Source organism: Mixophyes fleayi, assembly GCF_038048845.1.
Source record: "Mixophyes fleayi isolate aMixFle1 chromosome 1 unlocalized genomic scaffold, aMixFle1.hap1 SUPER_1_unloc_2, whole genome shotgun sequence".
NCBI lineage: Eukaryota > Metazoa > Chordata > Amphibia > Anura > Limnodynastidae > Mixophyes > Mixophyes fleayi.
In genome coordinates, this window is record NW_027445876.1 from 553,373 (window position 1) to 581,195 (window position 27,823).

Genomic DNA, 27,823 nt, shown 5'->3' on the forward strand with positions numbered 1-27,823 from the left:
ACCTTGGGATGCTGCTGTGGAGAGTGTAGGAAAGGGCCCAATATTTACCTTCTCAAGAATGTTGGAAAAAGTACTTGTGCAGAAAGAATAAGTTTGTGCGCCCTCCTGCATTGCAGGGATCATGTATTCCAAAGAATCCTTCACCACTTTATCATTTAAATAATCTCGTCCTGCAAAAACTACATTTTATCTGGGTAATAAATAAGTGTCCTGATCCACGTAAACCGCACCCGGCGAGGAATCCCGCCAGCTCCCGCTCAGAAGCTGCGCTGTGCATCCTGCAGACCAAGTGGATGTTGTTTATGACAGGAGGAGGAGGCCGAGAAGGAGCTAGATGTTCCTCCAGAACGTTAGTGATGACCGAAGAGAAGGACTTCAGCTACTGTAAGTGGGCACCAGATGAGCAGCAGCCAGTCCCGACCCCTCACCTGCAGTTCCCAGATCTATCTGCTTTATTGTGAGATTTACTTGTTACAAAACCTGCTGATGCCTTAATTATTACTAAGAGTAATGTGCGGCCCTCTCAACAGGGTGGAGGACCCCCTCCGTGCAGAGCAGTACACACGGACACGTCACGTGAAGGTCTCTCTCTCTGTGCAGTACACACGGACACGTCACGTGAAGGTCTCTCTCTCTGTGCAGTACACACGGACACGTCACGTGAAGGTCTCTCTCTCTGCAGTACACACGGACACGTCACGTGAAGGTCTCTCTCTCTCTCTGCAGTACACACGGACACGTCACGTGAAGGTCTCTCTCTCTGTGCAGTACACACGGACACGTCACGTGAAGGTCTCTCTCTCTGCAGTACACACGGACACGTCACGTGAAGGTCTCTCTCTCTCTCTGCAGTACACACGGACACGTCACGTGAAGGTCTCTCTCTGTGCAGTACACACGGACACGTCACGTGAAGGTCTCTCTCTCTGTGCAGTACACACGGACACGTCACGTGAAGGTCTCTCTCTCTCTCTGCAGTACACACGGACACGTCACGTGAAGGTCTCTCTCTCTCTGCAGTACACACGGACACGTCACGTGAAGGTCTCTCTCTCTGTGCAGTACACACGGACACGTCACGTGAAGGTCTCTCTCTCTGTGCAGTACACACGGACACGTCACGTGAAGGTCTCTCTCTCTCTCTGCAGTACACATGGACACGTCACGTGAAGGTCTCTCTCTGTGCAGTACACACGGACACGTCACGTGAAGGTCTCTCTCTGTGCAGTACACACGGACACGTCACGTGAAGGTCTCTCTCTGTGCAGTACACACGGACACGTCACGTGAAGGTCTCTCTCTGTGCAGTACACACGGACACGTCACGTGAAGGTCTCTCTCTGTGCAGTACACACGGACACGTCACGTGAAGGTCTCTCTCTGTGCAGTACACACGGACACGTCACGTGAAGGTCTCTCTCTGTGCAGTACACACGGACACGTCACGTGAAGGTCTCTCTCTGTGCAGTACACACGGACACGTCACGTGAAGGTCTCTCTCTGTGCAGTACACATGGACACGTCATGTGAAGGTCTCTCTCTCTGTGCAGTACACATGGACACGTCATGTGAAGGTCTCTCTCTCTGTGCAGTACACATGGACACGTCACGTGAAGGTCTCTCTCTGTGCAGTACACATGGACACGTCACGTGAAGGTCTCTCTCTCTGTGCAGTACACACAGACACGTCATGTGAAGGTCTCTCTCTGTGCAGTACACACGGACACGTCACGTGAAGGTCTCTCTCTGTGCAGTACACATGGACACGTCACGTGAAGGTCTCTCTCTGTGCAGTACACATGGACACGTCATGTGAAGGTCTCTCTCTGTGCAGTACACACGGACACGTCACGTGAAGGTCTCTCTCTGTGCAGTACACATGGACACGTCATGTGAAGGTCTCTCTCTGTGCAGTACACATGGACACGTCACGTGAAGGTCTCTCTCTGTGCAGTACACATGGACACATCATGTGAAGGTCTCTCTCTGTGCAGTACACATGGACACGTCACGTGAAGGTCTCTCTCTGCAGTACACATGGACACGTCACGTGAAGGTCTTTCTCTGCAGTACACATGGACATGTCACGTGAAGGTCTGGCACAGAAGTGGTCACGGCCAGGACAGTAAATAAAGGAGCTGCTGAGGTTGCAGTGTGTGGACACTGTATATGTGTTTGCGACTTTAACCCCGTGCTCTGCTGAGTGCAGACTCTCATTGTGTAAGGGGATTACTGTTGGACCCAGTCCTGGTATCAGCATTTGGTATAAATGAGTTGGGTGCAGATTTTCCTCATTAGAAGCTCACGGCCCAGACGTCTCTTCCCAGCAGTTATCAGTCATTGATCCTCTGCGCTTAATGAACAATCTATAATTCAATGTCCACATTGTGAGCAGCTGCCCCGGTTATCTAACGGATCAGTGCCCGCGTTCTGCTGCCTTGTACCCAAACTATCACTGTTCATGTCTGTGCACAGCTCAACTTCAAGCCTGACCCGCTCCTATCACCAAGAGCCTAGAATCCACCACTACCTTCCCTGATACTGGAGCGGATCTATTCTGCTGCTGGAGATCTAATACACAGCTGGAGATCTACTCTGCTGCTGGAGATCTAATCCGCTGCTGGAGATCTTATCCGCTGCTGGAGATCTACTCTGCTGCTGGAGATCTAATACACAGCTGGAGATCTAATCTGCTGCTGGAGATCTAATACACAGCTGGAGATCTACTACGCTGCTGGAGATGTAATCTGCTGCTGGAGATCTAATCTATTGCCAGAGATCTACTACACAGCTGGAGTTCTAATACACAGCTGGAGATCTACTACGCTGCTGGAGATCTAATACACAGCTGGAGATCTACTACGCTGCTGGAGATGTAATCTGCTAGAGATCTACTACACTGCTGGAGATCTATTCTGCTGCTGGAGATCTATTCTGCTGCTGGAGATCTACTCTGCTGCTGGAGATCTAATCCACTGCTGGAGATCTAATCTATTGCCAGAGATCTACTACGCTGCTGGAGATCTAATCTGATAGAGATCTAATCCACTGCTGGTGATCTGCTGTCCTTTGATCCACTGCTTGCTATCTCCTTCCCTGACCCAGCAGTGAAAGGTCTCCTCCCATTGATGCACTTCTGAAGGTCTGCTCTCACCTGATCCAGTGATAGAGATCTCTCCTCACCTGACCCACTGCTGGATATAACGCTGCTTGTAGTAAGTGCTGTGATGACCACGTTCAGTGACCAGTATGTAACCGACCAATGGGCCACTTGTCCTTCCTGAATACATCTCATAGTTGTTTCAGTCTTTTCAAGTTGCTTTTATGTGATCAGGTTCCCAGGAACTGAATCAGACCATTCTCAGTAGCTGATTCCACTGTGGTGTTAACTCCTTAAAGGCCACTTACATTAATTCAAACATTTCCCCAGAGTGCAGATATTCCAGCGTAGTTTGACTTCAGTGCATCACACAACAGTATTTTGTCTCCATCTACTGGTGCCTCATGGTATAACATCAATTATTCACTCACCCTTACAGATTGTTATAACAATATTCTATCACCTAGAGTACATTATTACTATTATATCTTACTTACAGTAGGTCCACAGACATTTACAGTAGTATACAATAAACAGTAATAATCCATAATACATTACATTATACATAAAAAAACAAAAGAATACAAAGACCAGACCTACTGATTAAACAACTTACACACAGATAAGTTATTACAGGACAGTGGCTGAGAGTGATGTTAATATCCAACATGAAGTAGACCTGGGCTCAAAACAACAGGGCGAGGTGTACAGAGGGTGATGGAATCGTAGAAGAACACGAGGAAAGAGGGTCCGGCTTGTGGGAATTAACATCCTACAGGGAAGGGGAGGACACAAAGAGTGTGGTATCAATTGGGGGACTGGGGGGTGAAAGCAGAGACAGAGGAGTTATAAGGAGGCTGATAGGCTTGAATAAAGAAGTGAGTTTTGAGGGCATACTTGCAGCCTTGGAGAGTGGAGACTTCCCTGATGGAGAGTGGGAGGTCCATAGCTATTGAGGTGTCGGTCGTTGGCATAGCGGAGGGGTGGCAAGGAGAGCGGGTAGAGAGGAGATTGGACGGTGGGAAGAATTGGTTGAGAGTTCTGTAGGTGAACATAAGGAGTTTAAATTTAATTCTGTAGGTGGCGGAGAGCCAATGCAGCGACTGGCAGAGATAGAGCCGCAGGAGAACAAATAAGATGGGCAGCGGCATTCAAGATGGATTTGAGAAATATTATTTTTCCACTGTTGCATATGTCTGCTCATGTGGCAGCAACTTACAACTCAAATAAATTATTTACTCTTTACTTGGGACAGAATTGCCCCCGAAGCCAACACTAGATGCATCTGTCTGCAGAATGAACCTTTGGTTTAATAAATACAATAATACAAGAATGAGCGCTAATGTATCTCCAAACAGCAGCCTGAGGTGCACAAAAGGAGCCACCTACACCTTAAATGAACAATATGGAACAGAAAATGTAACTCACGGCGCTAGAGGGATCACATACAATAGAATGCCAGCATCCGTGGATAGCTGTAACACATAAAATAATACACACATAGAGCAGTAAAGTCCCAACAGATGGATAAGGTATCTAGAGTGCCGTTAGGTGATTAGTCCCTCTTCCAGTTGTGATCTGAGTGGCCAGCTGATGTAAATAACCACGTGAGGGGATCCCCGCAGGGTGGGAGCTTACAAGATAATTTCTTGAGGCCCAGCACATCAAAAACCCATCTGGTAGTGAATCCAAGATTATCTTCCACAAAGGACTCCAACGATATAAAATATATATACAGAAAAAAGATCATAGCGTAATACCATTTTATTAAAATGTTAAAACAATATAAATAAAAATATAAAATATAAAATATTGAAATATGACCTTGACAAAGAATATTTTATATTCGAAACACGTTGGATCAATAGGACGACCTTTTTCCAGGACTACCCTAGGATTCACTGCTGCTGTTTGGGAGCGGATTGGCATCGGGTAAACCCACTCCTATTCCCATTCGATATGCTGTCTGAATCTTTTATTGTGGTACGCTCCTAGAAGCACATCAATATTTGTATTGTTCTAACATTTTAATAAAATGGTATTACGCTATGATCTTTTTTCTGTATATATATTTTATATCGTTGGAGTCCTTTGTGGAAGATAATCTTGGATTCACTACCAGATGGGTTTTTGATGTGCTGGGCCTCAAGAAATTATCTTGTAAGCTCCCACCCTGCGGGGATCCCCTCACGTGGTTATTTACATCAGCTGGCCACTCAGATCACAACTGGAAGAGGGACTAATCACCTAACGGCACTCTAGATACCTTATCCATCTGTTGGGACTTTACTGCTCTATGTGTGTATTATTTTATGTGTTACAGCTATCCACGGATGCTGGCATTCTATTGTATGTGATCCCTCTAGCGCCGAGTTACATTTTCTGTTCCATAACCTTTGGTTTAAGTCTGGAGCTTGCAGCACCAGTGCAGAACAAAGTGCTTATCGCTGATCAGTCCAGGCTGCTACAGCAGCATCTGTCCACACTACGTTATCAGGGCCGCTGGTTCAGGAACACCCCGCGAGCACAGCAGCCCAAGTGGTAGAATGACTCACAAATCTCTGATGATAAACAACGAACCCTAGGAAGGTTTGCAGGTTTACTAAGTGGCCTCAGCTAGTTCTTTACAGATTCTCCACCTTGTCCAATTGAGGTTTCACCCTCCCCTGTCCCACTATGTAGCTCCAGTACTCACCCTCTCTCATAGTGTAAGAACTCCCGGCTTTATAGAAACAGATAATTGTGAAAATCCACCCAGACCCTATATTGCAGTCGATGAAGTTTCTTCAGTGCCCGTACTATGGCCAAACACTCACTGGTGGAATAGGTAATATCCTTAGCCACCAATTTCCATGTCAACTATACCACAGGGTGTTCTTGACCATCCTCCCCAACCGGATTAAACACTACTCCCAATCCGCAACCTGATGCGTCGGTTTGAGCAGTGAATCACAGTCACAATTCAGGGGCAGCTAGTACAGGAGATTTGGAATAATACGTCTGTGACTGGATCACTGATAAATAACCTATTTGTGGCTGGATCATGTAGAAATAATTTATTGTAGAAATGTATTTCATTCAGAGGTGCAGGCACCAATGTATATAATTTAAAATGCACTTATCGTGTTACATTGGGATGTGTTTTGTACGCAATTCTCATTGTTTGGGTTTGTAACTTTGCTAGAGGAAGTCTGTTTGCTGATAGCAGGAAATGTTAAGTCTTTATGTGAAGTGACAGACACCTGTTTAGCCTGGATACCCTCTCCGTTCTATACTCAATGTGGCCGCAAGACTCATCTTCCTCTCACGCCGCTCCTCCTCTGCCTCCCCTCTCTGCCTTGCCCTACACTGGCTCCCCTTCCCCTACAGAATCCTTTTCAAACTCCTCACCACCACTTACAAGGCTCTCTCCCAGTCTATTGCCCCTTATATCTCTAACCTCCTCTTCATTCACACTCCTGCCCGCTCCCTGCGCTCGGCCAATGATCGCCGCCTCTCCTCCACTCTTATCACCTCTTACCACTCCAGAATCCAAGACTTTTCCCGTGCAGCCCCCCTTCTCTGGACCGGGCCAGTAAAATCCAGGCTCTGATTTCTTAACCCATAGATGGCTAGCTACTGGGATGTCAGGAGCTAGTGCCAGTGACTGGGACCTGTACTCTTGAGGCACCACTAACTGCTTATTAGCCTCACTTACCACAGGTGCCTCTGCTATGCGATACAAGCCATCATTCCCGACAATACCTGTGACTATTGTCCTTTAATAATGGGTATGTCCACTCGGCTGAGTAAGCCAGGTAAAGAGGGATCCGGGCGTTGGGTACATCTAAACTCTCCATTCCACCTCCCTCAAGTCCCCCTGCGTCAGAGTCTGCTCAGCCAGAGATGTACTTACTGGCAATGATACAGGGGCTGGGGTGGGCGACACATCAAAGACTTCTGGTGCTGGTCTTGAGATCTGTTCGCGCTTAACTTTAGAGCCTTAGTTTGCCTGCGGAACAAGGCGTTGGCAAAATTACTTATTAATCCATGGCCCAAATTGTTTCCGAAAACAACATCCGATGGGACCCAATTCATAAGCCCCACATTCACTTATCCCTTACTGAGTCCCCAATCCAACCAAACCCTGACCATCGGTATCTTTCAAGTCCTGTCCTACTGCAGAGATACAAATCCTCTGGTTAGGAAGTAAATAAGACACCCGGACACATCAAGGTGATGGGTCCCTCAGCCTTGGCACATTTGCCTTCCTACCCACACGACTTGAAAATGTGATCGCATATTAGCTGGATCAACCCTCCCCACACTCCCAATGGTCTAAAATTTATACACAATTCCCTCTGCCCCTGGTGCATTAGTTCGTAGTTGATCTCAGAACCTTACACAAATTCCTCCTGATTGCAACAAGCTACCACTGGAACCCCAGGCTGAGGGCTAGGAACCGGGTCGCAGCTGCTAGGACAGTCCTACTGAATGTGATCCAACCAGTTGCACAGATAACACTTCCTCAAATACTGAAATCCCATAGGACAAAATTGTATATTGTAATTGTGACATCTGGGACCAATTCTCCCATCTCAGTGGGCCATTAGACCTTCCAGTCTGGTTGTTGTAGGGGAAGTTCTCTTGCCCTGCAGATCTCCACCGTGGCCATTTAACCAAATATTCATCAGCCAGATGAGCTGTTTGCTCAGGGGTCACAGATTTTCGATCCTTCAGCTATTCCCTTACTTCTGAAACCAATTTTCAGAGCACCTGCTCCAATATGAATATGTCCTGCATCTCATCCATGAAGACAATTCTTTTCCCCTCCAGCCATAGGGTACATTCTAACAGTAAATTGCTATTAAACTCCTTATGGGAGCTGCCTCCCTTTTTGCTAAGTGCCCGGAACCAAATAACACGGCCAGTTTTCTTCCTCGACACCACAGACCACCATCATATTAATGTGGAGATGTGTGACAATATCTGGTATTTTCTTTACAAGTTGGCACATCATAATATTATCCGTTAACTGTTTCTTGAGTCCTTTCAGGCAACGACAACGGTACTTGCAGAACTGTGTCCATATCACAGGTCCTTTCGTGATCCTTAGGATTGGGTCTCAGATCATTAAACATGGCCTCGGCTGGTCCGTTTAGGTTATACAGGATTGCCCTGAGTTCATATTGCTCCTGGAAACGATTCCTGATCCATTCGCTACATCTCCTATATATCCTCCTCAGATTGACCTGTCGGATTTTCTTGCTCCCATTGAAGCAGCTTGACCACTAACACATCTTTCATGTTTTGCGACTGCAATATCTCAACCTTGGAAAATGTCTTGCAAGTGTCCTTTCCATATCTTTTTGCATTCCTGTTCTGGTCCAGCCATTTCTCCCGCATGTGCCATTCCTTAGAAACATTATCGGTGATTTCCTGCATTTATTTGCCTGCAGTATTCTGTCTTCCTGCCCTCCTGGCTTGAACTATAGCTGCCACCAAATGTGAGGACTGTACATTTGTGTGGGATCTTAGCAATGGATTAGGCAGCTTTACTGCGGAGCAGAGGAGTACATTTGCATGGAGTCAGGATAGCAGACACCTGGGAGGAAAGCACAGTTCAAAGTCTCCAAAGTTTCACCCTCTGTTCTCTCACAGTAGCGGAGCTAAAGGGGGGACAGGCTAAGGGCAGTAAATAAGCCATGATAGGAGGGCAGATGTAAAGACCCATCTTCAGTGTGATCTCTCCCAGTGGTTGAGGACCACTGATTCCCTGGGAAGGTGCCACTAAGTCAAACCCTGTTGGATCAATAAGACTGTTGGCTAACAGGACAGGCAGGATACAATTAGATCTGCATATGTTAGATGTTTACACCAGATCTCTTTTATACAAGCTCAGATTTAACCCACCTGGAAACCCTGTTCATGGTGACATCACAATGCAATATATATAACAACAGAATTAAAACAATCACAATCAGAACAACACAATGACAACAGCATCTGCATCGCAGCGAGAAGGTAAACGTTAAGCATATGCATATAGTATGATTGATCGCAAGTGATGTCCATGTGGCTTCACACGTAGCCACTGTGCATTTATCTGGATAAGTAATTAACCCAGCAGACCTTAAAAATGTCAATATGGCCTCTACTTTTGGAAGATGGTCTCCTAGTCCTGGGAATGAATGAAAATATCATCCAGAAGCATAATTTCCATGAGGCCACAAGAACTTATGCATGGGCCATTGGAAAGTGGCAGTACCTCCATGTAGGCCAAAGTGAAAGACCTTTCACTGGAAAAGGCCAATCGGGGTGGAGATCCAGGGTGGTCAAATAATTACTATGCGTTAAGTTCTCTACCAGCTAATCTACCTGGGACATTGGGTAAGCATCAAACTATGAGACACTTCTTAATGTGCAGAGGTCTGGAAGTATCTTATGGTCCCATTGGTTTTCGGTACAAGTACAATTGGACTATTCCACTCACTTGTGGATTCTTCAATCACATCCTACTCGACCATTTTCGGTACATCCTGCTTTACTGTCAGCATCTCGCTTCAGGGATATTATATGACTCCTCTGCTACCACCAACAGAGGAGTATTGATGTCAGATTCATGGTGGTACATCCCGACAGGGCCAAAAAAAAAACGCCCCTTGGTCCGACATGTCCTCAACTTGGTACCTTTGCTGCGGAGACAACAAGGACCCTATTGGCACCTCGGACTCTTTAACAAATGGTACCCACTAACCCGACCTCTTCACTCTCATCATGCCAGGGTTTATATGATAGAGCTGCTCCTCTCTTCTCTTACCCAACTGCTCTACATTGTAGTTTACCAGCCCTAACCCTAACCCACCTCACACAGACCTTGCCACTGAGCAAACAGGTTACTCTTGTGAGCTGGCACCAGTACCAGGACTTTGTCGCTCAACTGAAAAGCACAAACTACTGCAGACTTATTGCAGTTCCTCTTTTGACGTTCTTTGGCACTTTGAACATGTTGTTGGACTAAGGGACTTATTTTTGCCAACCTTTCATACACCTGTGATACAAATTGAAAGATATAATATACTTCTTTAGGGTTAGGATGAAAGCGAGCCTCCGAAAGTTGGTGTAGTCGCGGCCGCTATAAGAATGGAGCTGCCTCTACTTAACCATACTTCCCTGATGAAGCGGTAAGCGAAACGCGTAGTGAGAGGAAGATAGCTGTCACCCACAACTCCACTATTTGAGTACATTCAGAACCGGATTTTGGAACAGCGACTTTTCTTTCTTTTTTTCCCCACGCCGCATGCGCATGCGCTTTTTTGGTGTCAGACGCGGCCGCGACTACACCAACTTTTGGAGGCTCGCTTTCATCCTGTAAATCCAGAGGATACAGCGGCACCGCTACCACTACAGGGGTGAGTGAAATTGACACCTTGAGGCCTTCACTACTGGATTAGAGTCTTTGACCGCTCAACGCCAACTGACTATCGGCATTTATTGTAAGTACCGGAGCTTTACTACAGAATTTGGATTTATCTGTCTGCCTATTATTTCCACTCATTGCACCTTCTGATTGTTATTTATTTACTACCTAGTACGGAGTAACATCTTTATACTGATACAGAGACTGCGAGCACAGTCGCGTTGGGAGAAATGCTTTACATTGGGACTCATTCAATCTTAACAGTCTGTTGGGACCTCCGTGTCCATTATCAAAGGACTATTGCTGTTTATAGATTTGGAGCCAGTGTATTTTGATGTTTACTATATGGATGTACTAAGGTTGTCACCTTGCATTGTATGTTAACCGTTGCAGCTTTGTGTTGATTATTATATCAGATTTTCTGTGCCGGAACCATACTACAGTTCTGACTATACCTACATCCTAGCACGGATTATTGTCATTATATAAACACAGAGACTGCAAATCCCATTTAGGTTTGGACTAACGCTTTACATTGGGACTCAATAAACCGTTTTCAGTTTCAGGACCTCCGTGTCCACCTTTTAAAAGGACTATTGCTGATCCAGGATTTGAAGCAAGTTATAGTGCTGGTTTATACCATATGTATGTACTTTTATATTGCCATTTTGCATGGGAACCATTGCAGCTTTGTGATTCAATAAATCATTTCTTACATTTCTGTCTATCTTGGTGTTTCACAGTGACCGGCAAACAAAATTTCGGTGGCTCTATGGATACACAGTACTTTAACTGTGGGCAGTCTGGTGGTTATGAACTCTGGCATGACAGAGCTAGAGACTAAAGTGCGCTCACTCCCAGAATCCACCATTTGTATTCACAAGGGCAGCCACTCGAAACAGAATAGGACGATCCTAAGTAGAACTCATGGTGCAGCAACTTGGATATACCCGAGTGACCTGGACAATAGAACAGTCCTGCAACGTAAGACACGGGGCCCACAGAAGGTGGCTCCTAGCTGACTCAGTTCAAGCCTCTGCAGAGCTCAGTCAGCCAATCAGATAACTCAGCGCTCAGCAAAGAGCTGTTATGCACACGGGAAAGTACGTAAGTCAGAGTTGATGCTGGCCTTCCAAGGTTGCGGAGTCTAACGAACTCCCCAGTCTTTACATGGACCTGCTGCATGGCGAGGTGGACTTAGAGGGCGGGAATCCGCAAGTCACGGCCCTTGGATCAGGTATAGTACAGCTATGCAGGACAAAGACAGCCATGGTAGAGGAAAGAAAAGGTCTGTTACAGGTTTCAGTTGCGCAGTACACGGAGACCAAAAGCCGTAGACACTGAAGATAGCCGAGGTCTGGTGCACGTTCCTGAATGTGTGGTACAAAAGGGAGATCCGGAGCCGAAGTCGGGGGAAAACAGAGGTCAGACACAGAGATTCCAATGCAGGGAGACAGGGCACAAGGAGAGAGGGTACAGGAGTCAGATGCTGGGGTAGAAACCTCTCTCTCTCTGACACTGGACAAGTGTCAGAGTGGTTCTTATATAGCAGGAGAAAGTTTGAATTCCCCACCTGCGATCACATGATCGCACAGGGGAGAGAGCCGCGCACCCAGAAGAGACCACGCAGCGGTGGACATGAAATGTACAATGCTAATGATTCCGGCAAGAGTTACATCCACAATTAAATGACGACCACGATTATAGCGACATATACAAAATACAGACTTCGTGGCAGCCATGATTTACGACATCCCTGGGATAAATAGCGGCAGGCAGTATGACTGGCGACACTTAAAACCAGAACAGTTACATTGGCGGAATTAAGGGGGCAATGAGAGGACCCACCAGCGATTTAATCTACAAGTTTTACTAAAAAAGATTTAAAAAAAAAGCGTGGGGGTGCTTGGTATAAACACTATTTACCTTGGTAGCGCTACGGTTAATAGTGTTTGTAGAGGGGAGTAACATATTTTGGTTTTTTTTCTTATTTTTTAGTAAGTCTCATACTGTTGTCGAACTAACCACCGACAGGTTCAACTCCATCCGTTTCATTCATCTTTAAACTGCTATCTTCATCACTACCTTCCCCTGCCTAACAACCCCCTCTGCCCCCCTCTGCTTCACTGCTAGTCCTTGACCCTCACTGCTTCCCACCCTGGATCTTCTGCTACTGCTGGCATCTCCTCATCCTTCACCTCCTCCCTGCCTAACCTACCCCCATTGGTTCTTCCTCATCTCCCATATCCATATATCTCTGCCCTTATCCTCTTCCTCTCTCATGGTTACTGGACATCAGCCCAAATCCCAGGCTTCCTCCTCTCCCCTTCCCTGTCCACAAAACCTCCCTCACATCTTGCACCTCCAATCTCATTCTCATCCCTGCTCTTCTCCACCTTCCCCTTTCCTGTGCACTCTGAAACGCTAGATCCATCTGCAGGAAGCTTACACCCACCCACAACCTTGTCCTCTCCATGTCCAGTACAGAAATGTGTATTTCCTATTCTGATCTCTCCTATGGTGGTCTCTCCTTCACCCACATCTTGGTGACCATCACGGTGGTAGAGTAGGCAACCTACTGCCTCCTGACTGTACCTACAGTGTCATGCCCCCTGGACCCTCTCTCTACGTCTCCTCCTGCAATGTTCACTCCATTCAGCTGTTCTCTCCTCTTCATCTACCACGCTTCTGGTCCCCCCCCTCAAATTCCTAGACAACTGTGCTGCTTTGCTTATCTCTCCGCTGACCTACCCACTCTTGGTCTCAGGGATTTCATCATTTCACTGACACCCTCAACATACCGCTGCCTCCTCATGCTCACCTCATCCTATGGCCTCTCCCAATGGATGTCATCTCCCGCAGTTCGTGAAGGACTCTCTCGCTCTTGACTTCTCCTTTGTGACATCTCCAAATTCTCTACTTCAGTCTTCTGACCACAATCTCCTTTACTTCTTCCACTCACTACCTCCTGCCCCAAAACCACCCACAGCAACACCTTAACAACCTCTTCCCAACCGCCCAAGAAGCCGTCCTCGCTTATACTTCTTCTCAGTCCTGCTCCTTATAACACCACCCTCTCTGATGCCCTTGTTGCAGCCGCCCCAGTCAACCAGCATCATCTTTTGTCAAACACCAACCCTGGCACTCCCCACAACCTCACCAACTGCACGAATATCACCCTGCCACCCTCAGTTTCTTCCCTTCAGTGATACCCCAAAACCTGAATACCCTGGGGTGTATCCATGTTTTTAATTTGTTAATTTAAATTGTTAATTGTTATAAGTGTTTATAAAGATTTAAAAAAAAAAAAAAAAAAAAGGATTCCTGGAGGGAGGAGAGACAGTTGGAAGTGCTTGGTGGTTGCCAGGGGTGACAGTGGGAGTGGTTGGTGGTTGCCGGGGGTGACAGCTTGGAGTGGTTGGTGGTTGCCGGGGGTGACAGTGGGTAGTGGTTGGTGGTTGCCAGTGGGAGTGGTTGGTGGTTGCTGCAGGTGACAGTGGGTAGTGGTTGGTGGTTGCCAGGGGTGACAGTGGGAGTGGTTGGTGGTTGCCGGGGGTGACAGCTTGGAGTGGTTGGTGGTTGCCGGGGGTGACAGCTTGGAGTGGTTGGTGGTTGCCGGGGGTGACAGTGGGTAGTGGTTGGTGGTTGCCGGGGGTGACAGTGGTGAATGGTTGGTGGTTCCCGGGGGTGACAGTGGGGAATGGTTGGTGGTTGCCGGGGGTGACAGTGGGGAATGGTTGGTGGTTGCCAGGGGTGACAGTGGGGAATGGTTGGTGGTTGCCGGGGGTGACAGTGGGGAATGGTTGGTAGTTGCCGGGGGTGACAGTGGGGAATGGTTGGTGGTTGCCGGGGGTGACAGTGGGTAGTGGTTGGTGGTTGCCGGGGTTGACAGTGGGGAATGGTTGGTGGTTGCCGGGGGTGACAGTGGGGAATGGTTGGTGGTTGCCGGGGGTGACAGTGGGGAATGGTTGGTGGTTGCCGGGGGTGACAGTGGGGAATGGTTGGTGGTTGCCGGGGGTGACAGTGGGGAATGGTTGGTGGTTGCCGGGGGTGACAGTTGGGAGTGGTTGGTGGTTGCCGGGGGTGACAGTGGGTAGTAGTTGGTGGTTGCCGGGGGTGACAGTGGGGAATGGTTGTTGTTTGCCGGGGGTGACAGTGGGGAATGGTTGGTGGTTGCCGGGGGTGACAGTTGGGAGTGGTTGGTGGTTGCCGTGGGTGACAGTGTGTAGTGGTTGGTGGTTGCCGGGGGTGACAGTTGGGAGTGGTTGGTGGTTGCCGCGGGTGACAGTGTGTAGTGGTTGCCGGGGGTGACAGTGGGTAGTAGTTGGTGGTTGCCGGGGGTGACAGTGGGTAGTAGTTGGTGGTTGCCGGGGGTGACAGTGGGGAATGGTTGGTGGTTGCCGGGGGTGACAGTGGGGAATGGTTGGTGGTTGCTGGGGGTGACAGTGGGGAGTGGTTGGTGGTTGCCGGGGGTGACAGTGGGTAGTAGTTGGTGGTTGCCGGGGGTGACAGGGAGAGAGGAGTGTGATACTCAGGACCGCTGGGAGAGATCCCTGTGTCTGGATAAACAGAGAGAGAAAATATAGGGACAGAATGACAATGGGACAAAGTGATAAATAAGCAGATTACAAGTGAAGAAAGTGTAAGAAGAGAAGATGTGAGCACAAGAGGCTGAGTAAGAAGGAAAGTGCTGATAATGACTCAGCAGTAGAGAGATCTGTGAATACACAACAGAGACTGAGCCATGGACTGAGGACAGTGTGAGAGGACAGAGACCGTGTAATCCAAACATCACCAGTTTATTTGCCATGAATAAGAAATCTATGGGCCCCAACCACGTGCAGCACTTCTACAAATAGTTATTGAAATATATGATGTGGGTCTTAAAGTTCTGTTGAGAAATTCATCTGTTTATCATGTTAAGCTATGTATTATATATATATATATATATGTGTGAAGATTAATAATTTGCTCTGGCAGAAACATCCATAGACATAGAATCCCAATAAGATATTTGTGTTCTTAGTATGGTGAATGTAAAGGTTTGTTATTTGTAAATAGTTTCAAAGTGATAAAAATAATTGTGCACTTCTAAAATAAATATCAGAGTAATTCTTATTAATAAGAGGAAATTAGTTCAGGATACACTTTTGTCATCTTAAATCTCTGTGGATAAATCTCCTGACCTCTCTGGTGCATAGAAAATCCGAACTGTTGAAATCAGAAAGAGAACTAACACCGGTAAGGAGCAACTTCAACGTATTACTGTAAATAAGACCACGCGGGGTATTACCCTTCTGTAACTGAGCCTGAGATCCTCGCCACCGAAATTGTCCTCACCAAAGTGACCAATGCCCTTCTGGTAGCGGTCACAGGGCCACCTCTCCCTAATACTGACCTCTACACTGCTTGACACTGTTGATCACTTTCTTATCCTTGATACCCTCCATTGTCCTGGGCTTCGTGACACTGTGCATTCCTGGGCTGCTTCCTACCCTTAGGTAGCTCCTTTATGTCCAACTGTTCCCCTCCTCTTCTACTCTCTACCAGTGGACCCCAGGGCTCTGAGATTGGACCTCTACTCTTATCTATCTATACTTCCTCTCTCTGCCAACTCCACTACTACCCCTACACAGACCATACCCAAATCTACCGGTCATCCCCTTCTTTCCTAACCTGTGTGTTCAACTACCTCTTTGCTAATCAACTTGTATGACCCAACGCTTCCTCAAACTTAACGTGTTCAGATCTGCGCTGATCATCTTCCACATCCTAATGTCAGAACCCTTCACACATCTCCCTCCCCTATTACCACACATGCTACGTTGGTGTCATTCTTGACTCCGCGCTCAGCTTTACCCCTCTCACAGTCACGTTTTCTCCTCCTCTGCAACATTACCGAAATACACCCCTTTGTCACTCCGGAAATTACTAACACCCTGGTCCACTCTCTCATCATTTCCTGCCTTGTCTACTGTAACCTCCTGCTCACTGGCCTTCCCATCACTCGCCTTTCACCTCTACAATCCATTCTAAATGTTGTGGCCAAACTAATTGTCCTCTCCTGCTGCTCCTCCTCCTGCCCCGCACTGTGAGTCCCTTCACTGGCTCCTCCGTCACTCCAAAATCCATTTCAATCTGCTCACCCTCACCTACAAAGCCTTCTCCAATAAATATCTATCATGAGATACACCCTGATATCTAACTCTCTCTCCACCTTCATATCCTCGTCCCGGTCCTTCCTCCAGGACTTCTCCTGCACTGCTCCCTACCTATGGAACTCTCCGCCTTTACCTCCCAAATTCTCCCCCAACCTACAATCCTTCAAAACCTCACTCAAAACTCAACGCTTCATGCTTGCCTCTTTGACCCTTGTTTATTATATTCATGTCTGTCATATCTGTATTCATGTAGGTCATATCTGTAACACATGTCATATCTGTAATCATTGCACACTATAGATAAACACTGATCATTATTAGTACTAATACCATTATTATCCTCTGACATCATTCTTATTATTAGCATTACTCTCTCTGGCAGTACTGTTATTAGTATTATATTATTACTCTCTGGCAGTACTGTTATTAGTATTATATTATTACTCTGTGGCAGTACTGTTATCAGTATTATATTATTACTCTGTGGCAGTACTGTTATTAGTATTATATTATTACTCTATGACAGTATTGTTATTAGTATTATATTAGTACTCTATGGCAGTACTGGTATTAGTATTATATTATTACTCTATGGTAGTAAAGATATTAGTATGATATTATTACTCTTTGGTAGTACAGTTATTAGTATGATATTATTACTCTCTGGCAGTACTGGTATTAGTATTATATTATTACTCTCTGGCAGTACTGTTATCAGTATTATATTATTACTCTGTGGCAGTACTGTTATTAGTATTATATTATTACTCTCTGGCAGTACTGGTATTAGTATTATATTATTACTCTATGGTAGTAAAGATATTAGTATGATATTATTACTCTTTGGTAGTACAGTTATTAGTATGATATTATTACTCTCTGGCAGTACTGGTATTAGTATTATATTATTACTCTCTGGCAGTACAGTTATTAGTATTATATTATTACTCTCTGGTAGTATTATATTATTACTCTCTGGCAGTACTGTTATTAGTATGATATTATTACTCTATGGTAGTACTGTTATCAGCATTATATTATTACTCTATGGCAGTACTGTTATTAGTATTATATTAGTACTCTCTGGTAGTATTATATTAGTACTCTCTGGCAGTATTATATTAGTACTCTCTGGCAGTATTATATTAGTACTCTCTGGCAGTACTGGTATTATATTATTACTCTCTGGCAGTACAGTTATTAGTATTATATTATTACTCTCTGGTAGTATTATATTAGTTACTCTCTGGTAGTACTGGTATTAGTATTATATTATTACTCTATGGCAGTACTGTTATCAGTATTATATTATTACTTTGTGGCAGTACTGTTATTAGTATTGTATTATTACTCTCTGGTAGTAAAGGTATTAGTATGATATTATTACTCTCTGGTAGTACAGTTATTAGTATGATATTATTACTCTCTGGCAGTACAGTTATTAGTATTATATTATTACTTTCTGGCAGTATTATATTAGTTACTCTCTGGTAGTACTGGTATTAGTATTATATTATTACTCTCTGGCAGTACTGGTATTAGTATTATATTATTACTCTCTGGCAGTACTGTTATCAGTATTATATTATTACTCTATGGTAGTACTGGTATTAGTATTATATTATTACTCTCTGGCAGTACTGGTATTATTATTATTATTACTACTCTCTGGCAGTATTGTATGATTACTCTCTGGCAGTATTATATTAGTACTCTCTGGTAGTATTATATTAGTACTCTCTGGCAGTATTGTATTAGTACTCTCTGGTAGTATTATATTAGTACTCTCTGGCAGTATTATATTAGTACTCTCTGGTAGTATTATATTAGTACTCTCTGGCAGTATTATATTATTACTATCTGGCAGTACTGTTATTAGTATTATATTATTACGCTCTGGTAGTATTATATTAGTACTCTCTGCTAGTATTATATTAGTACTCTCTGGCAGTATTATATTAGTACTCTCTGTTAGTATTATATTAGTACTCTCTGGTAGTATTATATTAGTACTCTCTGGTAGTATTATATTAGTACTCTCTGGCAGTATTATATTAGTACTCTCTGGTAATATTATATTAGTACTCTCTGGTAGTATTATATTAGTACTCTCTGGTAGTATTATATTATTACTATCTGGCAGTACTGTTATTAGTATTATATTATTACGCTCTGGTAGTATTATATTATTACTCTCTGGCAGTATTATATTAGTACTCTCTGGCCGTATTATATTAGTACTCTCTGTTAGTATTATATTAGTACTCTCTGGTAGTATTATATTAGTACTCTCTGGCAGTATTATATTAGTACTCTCTGTTAGTATTATATTAGTACTCTCTGGCAGTATTATATTAGTACTCTCTGGTAGTATTATATTAGTACTCTCTGGCAGTATTATATTAGTACTCTCTGGCAGTATTATATTATTACTATCTGGCAGTACTGTTATTAGTATTATATTATTACGCTCTGGTAGTATTATATTAGTACTCTCTGCTAGTATTATATTAGTACTCTCTGCCAGTATTATATTAGTACTCTCTGCCAGTATTATATTAGTACTCTCTGGTAGTATTATATTAGTACTCTCTGGTAGTATTATATTAGTACTCTCTGGTAGTATTATATTAGTACTCTCTGGCAGTATTATATTAGTACTCTCTGGTAGTATTATATTAGTACTCTCTGGCAGTATTATATTAGTACTCTCTGGTAGTATTATATTATTACTATCTGGCAGTACTGTTATTAGTATTATATTATTACGCTCTGGTAGTATTATATTATTACTCTCTGGCAGTATTATATTAGTACTCTGGCCGTATTATATTAGTACTCTCTGTTAGTATTATATTAGTACTCTCTGGTAGTATTATATTAGTACTCTCTGGTAGTATTATATTAGTACTCTCTGGCAGTATTATATTAGTACTCTATGTTAGTATTATATTAGTACTCTCTGGTAGTATTATATTAGTACTATCTGGCAGTATTATATTAGTACTCTCTGGTAGTATTATATTAGTACTCTCTGGCAGTATTATATTAGTACTCTCTGGTAGTATTATATTAGTACTCTCTGGTAGTATTATATTAGTACTCTCTTGCAGTATTATATTAGTACTCTCTGGCAGTATTATATTAGTACTCTCTGGCAGTATTATAATAGTACTCTCTGCCAGTATTATATTAGTACTCTCTGGCAGTATTATATTAGTTACTCTCTGGTAGTACTGGTATTAGTATTATATTATTACTCTCTGGCAGTACTGTTATTAGTATTATATTATTACTCTCTGGTAGTACTGGTATTAGTATTATATTATTACTCTCTGGCAGTACTGGTATTATTATTATTATTATTATTACTCTCTGGCAGTACTGGTATTATTATTATTATTATTATTATTATTATATTACTCTCTGGCAGTATTATATGATTACTCTCTGGCAGTATTATATTAGTACTCTCTGGTAGTATTATATTAGTACTCTCTGGTAGTATTATATTAGTACTCTCTGGCAGTATTGTATTAGTACTCTCTGGTAGTATTATATTAGTACTCTCTGGCAGTATTATATTAGTACTCTCTGGCAGTATTATATTAGTACTATCTGGCAGTACTGTTATTAGTATTATATTATTACGCTCTGGTAGTATTATATTATTACTCTCTGGCAGTATTATATTAGTACTCTCTGGCAGTATTATATTAGTACTCTCTGGCAGTATTATATTAGTACTCTCTGGCAGTATTATATTAGTACTCTCTGGTAGTATTATATTATTACTATCTGGCAGTACTGTTATTAGTATTATATTAGTACTCTCTGGTAGTATTATATTAGTACTCTCTGGCAGTATTGTATTAGTACTCTCTGGTAGTATTATATTAGTACTCTCTGGTAGTATTATATTAGTACTCTCTGGCAGTATTATATTAGTACTCTCTGGCAGTATTATATTAGTACTATCTGGCAGTACTGTTATTAGTATTATATTATTACGCTCTGGTAGTATTATATTAGTACTCTCTGGCAGTATTATATTAGTACTCTCTGTTAGTATTATATTAGTACTCTCTGGTAGTATTATATTAGTACTCTCTGGCAGTATTATATTAGTACTCTCTGGCAGTATTATATTAGTACTCTCTGGTAGTATTATATTAGTACTCTCCGGCAATATTATATTAGTACTCTCTGGCAGTATTATATTAGTACTCTCTGGTAGTATTATATTAGTACTCTCTGGTAGTATTATATTATTACTATCTGGCAGTACTGTTATTAGTATTATATTATTACTCTCTGGCAGTATTATATTAGTACTCTCTGGCAGTATTATATTAGTACTCTCTGTTAGTATTATATTAGTACTCTCTGTTAGTATTATATTAGTACTCTCTGGTAGTATTATATTAGTACTCTCTGGCAGTATTATATTAGTACGCTCTGGTAGTATTATATTAGTACTCTCTGGTAGTATTATATTAGTACTCTCTGGTAGTATTATATTAGTACTCTCTGGCAGTATTATATTAGTACTCTCTGGCAGTATTATATTAGTGCTCTCTGGCAGTATTATATTAGTACTCTCTGTTAGTATTATATTAGTACTCTCTGTTAGTATTATATTAGTACTCTCTGGCAGTATTATATTAGTACTCTCTGGTAGTATTATATTAGTACTCTCTGGCCGTATTATATTAGTACTCTCTGGCAGTATTATATTAGTACTCTCTGGTAGTATTATATTATTACTATCTGACAGTACTGTTATTAGTATTATATTATTACGCTCTGGTAGTATTATATTATTACTCTCTGGCAGTATTATATTAGTACTCTCTGGCAGTATTATATTAGTACTCTCTGGTAGTATTATATTATTACTATCTGACAGTACTGTTATTAGTATTATATTATTACGCTCTGGTAGTATTATATTAGTACTCTCTGGCCGTATTATATTAGTACTCTCTGGCAGTATTATATTAGTACTCTCTGGTAGTATTATATTATTACTATCTGACAGTACTGTTATTAGTATTATATTATTACGCTCTGGTAGTATTATATTATTACTCTCTGGCAGTATTATATTAGTACTTTCTGGCAGTATTATATTAGTACTCTCTGGCAGTATTATATTAGTACTCTCTGTTAGTATTATATTAGTACTCTCTGGTAGTATTATATTAGTACTCTCTGGCAGTATTATATTAGTACGCTCTGGTAGTATTACATTAGTACTCTCTGGTAGTATTATATTAGTACTCTCTGGCAGTATTATATTAGTACGCTCTGGTAGTATTATATTAGTACTCTCTGGTAGTATTATATTAGTACTCTCTGGTAGTATTATATTAGTACTCTCTGGTAGTATTATATTAGTGCTCTCTGGCAGTATTATATTAGTACTCTCTGGTAGTATTATATTAGTGCTCTCTGGCAGTATTATATTAGTGCTCTCTGGTAGTATTATATTAGTGCTCTCTGGTAGTATTATATTATTACTATCTGGCAGTACTGTTATTAGTATTATATTATTACGCTCTGGTAGTATTATATTAGTACTCTCTGGCAGTATTATATTAGTACTCTCTGGCAGTATTATATTAGTACTCTCTGGCAGTATTATATTAGTACTCTCTGGCAGTATTATATTAGTACTCTCTGGCAGTATTATATTAGTACTCTCTGGTAGTATTATATTAGTGCTCTCTGGCAGTATTATATTAGTACTCTCTGGTAGTATTATATTAGTACTCTCTGGCAGTATTATATTAGTGCTCTCTGGCAGTATTATATTAGTGCTCTCTGGTAGTATTATATTAGTGCTCTCTGGTAGTATTATATTATTACTATCTGGCAGTACTGTTATTAGTATTATATTAGTACTCTCTGGTAGTATTATATTAGTACTCTCTGGCAGTATTATATTAGTACTCTCTGGTAGTATTATATTAGTACTCTCTGGTAGTATTATATTAGTACTCTCTGGTAGTATTATATTAGTACTCTCTGGCAGTATTATATTAGTGCTCTCTGGCAGTATTATATTAGTACTCTCTGGTAGTATTATATTAGTGCTCTCTGGCAGTATTATATTAGTGCTCTCTGGCAGTATTATATTAGTGCTCTCTGGTAGTATTATATTAGTACTCTCTGGTAGTATTATATTAGTACTCTCTGGCAGTATTATATTATTACTTTCTGGCAGTATTATATTATTACTCTCTGGCAGTATTATATTAGTATTATATTAGTATTATATTAGTACTCTCTGGCAGTATTATATTAGTACTCTCTGGTAGTATTATATTAGTACTCTCTGGTAGTATTATATAAGTACTCTCTGGCAGTATTATATTAGTGCTCTCTGGCAGTATTATATTAGTACTCTCTGGTAGTATTATATTAGTGCTCTCTGGCAGTATTATATTAGTGCTCTCTGGCAGTATTATATTAGTGCTCTCTGGTAGTATTATATTAGTACTCTCTGGCAGTATTATATTATTACTCTCTGGCAGTATTATATTATTACTCTCTGGCAGTATTATATTAGTATTATATTAGTATTATATTAGTACTCTCTGGCAGTATTATATTAGTACTCTGGCAGTATTACATTAGTACTCTCTGGCAGTATTATATTATTACTATCTGGCAGTACTGTTATTAGTATTATATTAGTACTCTCTGGTAGTATTATATTAGTACTCTCTGGTAGTATTATATTAGTGCTCTCTGGTAGTATTATATTATTACTATCTGGCAGTACTGTTATTAGTATTATATTAGTACTCTCTGGTAGTATTATATTAGTACTCTCTGGCAGTATTATATTAGTACGCTCTGGCAGTATTATATTAGTACTCTCTGGTAGTATTATATTAGTACTCTCTGGCAGTATTATATTAGTGCTCTCTGGCAGTATTATATTAGTACTCTCTGGTAGTATTATATTAGTGCTCTCTGGCAGTATTATATTAGTGCTCTCTGGCAGTATTATATTAGTGCTCTCTGGTAGTATTATATTAGTACTCTCTGGTAGTATTATATTAGTACTCTCTGGCAGTATTATATTATTACTCTCTGGCAGTATTATATTAGTATTATATTAGTATTATATTAGTACTCTCTGGCAGTATTATATTAGTACTCTCTGGTAGTATTATATTAGTACTCTCTGGTAGTATTATATTAGTACTCTCTGGCAGTATTATATTAGTACTCTCTGGCAGTATTATATTAGTACGCTCTGGCAGTATTATATTAGTACTCTCTGGTAGTATTATATTAGTACTCTCTGGTAGTATTATATTAGTACTCTCTGGCAGTATTATATTAGTGCTCTCTGGCAGTATTATATTAGTACTCTCTGGTAGTATTATATTAGTGCTCTCTGGCAGTATTATATTAGTGCTCTCTGGCAGTATTATATTAGTGCTCTCTGGTAGTATTATATTAGTACTCTCTGGTAGTATTATATTAGTACTCTCTGGCAGTATTATATTATTACTCTCTGGCAGTATTATATTATTACTCTCTGGCAGTATTATATTAGTATTATATTAGTATTATATTAGTACTCTCTGGCAGTATTATATTAGTACTCTCTGGTAGTATTATATTAGTACTCTCTGGTAGTATTATATTAGTACTCTCTGGCAGTATTATATTAGTGCTCTCTGGCAGTATTATATTATTACTCTCTGGCAGTATTATATTAGTATTATATTAGTATTATATTAGTAGTCTCTGGCAGTATTATATTAGTACTCTCTGGTAGTATTATATTAGTACTCTCTGGTAGTATTATATTAGTACTCTCTGGCAGTATTATATTAGTGCTCTCTGGCAATATTATATTAGTACTCTCTGGTAGTATTATATTAGTACTCTCTGGCAGTATTATATTATTACTCTCTGGCAGTATTATATTATTACTCTCTGGCAGTATTATATTAGTATTATATTAGTATTATATTAGTACTCTCTGGCAGTATTATATTAGTACTCTCTGGTAGTATTATATTAGTACTCTCTGGTAGTATTATATTAGTACTCTCTGGCAGTATTATATTAGTACTCTCTGGCAGTATTATATTAGTACTCTCTGGTAGTATTATATTAGTGCTCTCTGGCAGTATTATATTAGTGCTCTCTGGCAGTATTATATTAGTGCTCTCTGGTAGTATTATATTAGTACTCTCTGGTAGTATTATATTAGTACTCTCTGGCAGTATTATATTATTACTCTCTGGCAGTATTATATTATTACTCTCTGGTAGTATTATATTAGTACTCTCTGGTAGTATTATATTAGTACTCTCTGGTAGTATTATATTAGTACTCTCTGGCAGTATTATATTATTACTCTCTGGCAGTATTATATTATTACTCTCTGGCAGTATTATATTATTACTCTCTGGTAGTATTATATTAGTACTCTCTGGCAGTATTATATTATTACTCTCTGGCAGTATTATATTATTACTCTCTGGCAGTATTATATTAGTACTCTCTGGTAGTATTATATTAGTGCTCTCTGGCAGTATTATATTAGTGCTCTCTGGCAGTATTATATTAGTGCTCTGGTAGTATTATATTAGTACTCTCTGGTAGTATTATATTAGTACTCTCTGGCAGTATTATATTATTACTCTCTGGCAGTATTATATTATTACTCTCTGGCAGTATTATATTATTACTCTCTGGTAGTATTATATTAGTACTCTCTGGCAGTATTATATTATTACTCTCTGGCAGTATTATATTATTACTCTCTGGCAGTATTATATTAGTACTCTCTGGTAGTATTATATTAGTGCTCTCTGGCAGTATTATATTAGTGCTCTCTGGCAGTATTATATTAGTGCTCTCTGGTAGTATTATATTAGTACTCTCTGGTAGTATTATATTAGTACTCTCTGGCAGTATTATATTATTACTCTCTGGCAGTATTATATTATTACTCTCTGGCAGTAATTATATTAGTATTATATTAGTATTATATTAGTACTCTCTGGCAGTATTATATTAGTACTCTCTGGTAGTATTATATTAGTACTCTCTGGTAGTATTATATTAGTACTCTCTGGCAGTATTATATTAGTGCTCTCTGGCAGTATTATATTATTACTCTCTGGCAGTATTATATTAGTATTATATTAGTATTATATTAGTAGTCTCTGGCAGTATTATATTAGTACTCTCTGGTAGTATTATATTAGTACTCTCTGGTAGTATTATATTAGTACTCTCTGGCAGTATTATATTAGTGCTCTCTGGCAATATTATATTAGTACTCTCTGGTAGTATTATATTAGTACTCTCTGGCAGTATTATATTATTACTCTCTGGCAGTATTATATTATTACTCTCTGGCAAGTATTATATTAGTATTATATTAGTATTATATTAGTACTCTCTGGCAGTATTATATTAGTACTCTCTGGTAGTATTATATTAGTACTCTCTGGTAGTATTATATTAGTACTCTCTGGCAGTATTATATTAGTACTCTCTGGCAGTATTATATTAGTACTCTCTGGTAGTATTATATTAGTGCTCTCTGGCAGTATTATATTAGTGCTCTCTGGCAGTATTATATTAGTGCTCTCTGGTAGTATTATATTAGTACTCTCTGGTAGTATTATATTAGTACTCTCTGGCAGTATTATATTAGTACTCTCTGGCAGTATTATATTAGTGCTCTCTGGTAGTATTATATTAGTACTCTCTGGTAGTATTATATTAGTACTCTCTGGCAGTATTATATTAGTACTCTCTGGCAGTATTATATTAGTATTATATTAGTATTATATTAGTGCTCTCACCCTCCTGGAGCTGTCAGACACGTGGCTGGTCTGGGCGGGGCTCCTGTCCCTTTAAGCTGCTGTGTCACATGTGAGGGGCGGGGCCTGTGCTGTTTATAAGCAGAGGATAGTAAGGCGGGAATGGGCGGGGCGTCAGGACTCCCGGGCGTCCTGTCAAACTCGTTCTGTCAGCTGATTGGCCGCGTTAGGATGAAGAGGCGGGACAGAGAGCGGGGGGCGGGATAGAAGTCAGCTGGTCGCTGGTGTGATTGGCTGAGGGGGTGAGAGTCTGGAGTCGGAGTCAGCGCTGTGATTGGCTGCAGGAGGACGGGTAACGGGGCCCGCGGCTGCTGGAAGCTTCAGTGTGAGCGGGGACCCCGGAGAGGATGAGCCGGAGCCGGAGGAGGCGGAGAGCGGGAGAGAGACAGGCGAGGAACCGCTGCCTGGATGATATATTACTATATGTTCTATGTCTGTCTCCTATCTATATATTATACACAGTACTATCATTATATATATATATATATTATACACAGTGTTATCATCTTATGTATCTGTTATATACTGTACTATTATTATATATATATTATACCTCATACACTGTACTATCATTATATATATATATTATACACAGTGTTATCATCTTATGTATCTGTTATATACTGTTATATCATTATATATATATATATTATACCTCATACACTGTACTATCATTATATATATATATTATACACAGTGTTATCATCTTATGTATCTGTTATATACTGTTATATCATTATATATATATATATTATACCTTATGTTATACCTCATACTGTACTATCATTATCTATATATATTATACACTGTTATATCATATTATATATATATATATATTATACCTCATACTGTTATATCATATTATATATATATATATTATACCTCATACTGTTATATCATATTATATCTATATAATTATACACTGTTATATCATCTTATGTATCTGTTATATACTGTTATATTATATATATATATATATACATCATCTATCTTACACCTCATATACTGACTATATCTATTATATATCTGTCTCCTATCTATATATATTATACACAGTGCTATCATTATATATATATATATATATATTATACACAGTCTTATCATCTTATGTATCTGTTATATACTGTTATATCATTATATATATATATATATTATACCTCATACACTGACTGTACTATCATTATATATCTGTCTCCTATCTATATATTATACACAGTGTTATCATCTTATGTATCTGTTATATACTGTTATATCATATTATATATATATTATACCTTATGTTATACCTCATACA

The 27,823-nt window shown here is 40.7% G+C and overlaps 1 protein-coding gene across 2 annotated transcripts in view; it reads left to right on the top strand.

Moving 5' to 3' along the window:
• The first annotated feature begins 2,912 nt into the window (after positions 1-2,912).
• LOC142109497 (rho-related BTB domain-containing protein 2-like) overlaps positions 2,913-27,823 on the top strand; it is a 47,058-nt gene continuing 22,147 nt past the window's right edge. Inside the window, exon 1 of one of the 2 annotated variants that reach the window (XM_075193676.1) lies at positions 2,913-3,215. The gene's annotated coding sequence lies outside the window, so the exon portion shown is untranslated. Of the gene's footprint in view, positions 3,216-26,811; positions 26,919-27,823 lie in introns of those variants that run through there. The other variant, XM_075193675.1, reaches the window with a different exon arrangement.